The sequence below is a fragment of the Arachis ipaensis genome, chromosome B10 (genome assembly GCF_059453495.1).
Source record: "Arachis ipaensis isolate K30076 ecotype BB chromosome B10, ASM5945349v1, whole genome shotgun sequence".
Classification (NCBI taxonomy): Eukaryota; Viridiplantae; Streptophyta; class Magnoliopsida; order Fabales; family Fabaceae; genus Arachis; species Arachis ipaensis.
This window is the reverse complement of record NC_142435.1, coordinates 98765055-98766167: the sequence shown is the minus strand read 5'-3', so window position 1 is coordinate 98766167 and position 1113 is coordinate 98765055. Positions and strand designations below refer to the sequence as shown.

Sequence of the window (1113 nt, the reverse complement as noted above, 5' to 3'; positions counted from 1 at the left end):
TGTGGGTTCGACCATGGTAATTAATTCAATGGCCTTGCACTCTCCTTTTGGATTCTCTTCTGTATTGCTTGGGAGAGTACTAGGAGGGATTTCAGTGATCCTTTTACTCAGTTGGCCCACTTGTGCTTCCAAATTTCTAATGGAAGACCTTGTTTCATTCATGAAACTCACAGTGGCCTTAGATAGATCAGAGACTAAATTTGCTAAGCTAGATGGATTCTGCTCAGAATTCTGTGTCTGTTGCTGAGTGGATGATGGAAAAGGCTTGCTATTGCTAAACCTGTTTCTTCCACCATTATTAAAGCCTTGTTGAGGCTTTTGATCCTTCCATGAGAGATTTGGGTGATTTCTCCATGATGGATTGTAGGTGTTTCCATATGGTTCACCCATGTATTTTAACTCTGCTATTGCAGGGTTCTCAGGATCATAAGCTTCTTCCTCAGAAGATGCCTCTTGAGTACTGTTGGATGCAGCTTGCATTCCATTTAGACTCTGAGAAATCATATTGATTTGCTGAGTCAATATTTTATTCTGAGCCAATATGGCATTCAGAGTATCAATTTCAAGAACTTCCTTCTTCATAGGTGTCTTATTACTCACAGGATTCCTCTTAGAAGTGTACATAAACTGGTTATTAGCAACCATGTCAATGAGTTCTTGAGCTTCTGCAGGCGTTTTCTTTAGGTGAATGGATCCACTTGCAGAAGTATCCAATGACATCTTTGATAGCTCAGATAAACCATCATAGAATATATCCAGGATGGTCCATTCTGAAAGCATGTCAGAAGGACACTTTTTGGTCAGCTGCTTGTATCTTTCCCACGCTTCATAGAGGGATTCACCTTCTTTCTGTCTGAAGGTTTGAACATCATCTCTAAGCTTGCTCGGCTTTTGAGGAGGAAAGAACTTGGCTAAGAAAGCCGTAACCAGCTTATCCCAAGAGTTCAGGCTGTCTTTGGGTTGAAAGTCCAACCATATTCTAGCTCTGTCTCTTACAGCAAAAGGGAAAAGCATGAGCCTGTAGACTTCAGGATCTACTCCATTAGTCTTAACAGTATCACAGATCTGCAAGAATTCAGTTAAGAACTGAAAAGGATCTTTAGATGGAAGTCC

The 1113-nt window shown here is 40.8% G+C and overlaps 1 non-coding gene across 1 annotated transcript; it reads left to right on the top strand.

The window, feature by feature from the left end:
• The first annotated feature begins 774 nt into the window (after positions 1–774).
• LOC148581033 (small nucleolar RNA R71) lies at positions 775–882 on the top strand. Its single transcript, XR_015899674.1, has one exon. It is a non-coding gene; the product is annotated as a small nucleolar RNA R71 (small nucleolar RNA).
• The last annotated feature ends 231 nt before the right edge of the window (positions 883–1113 follow it).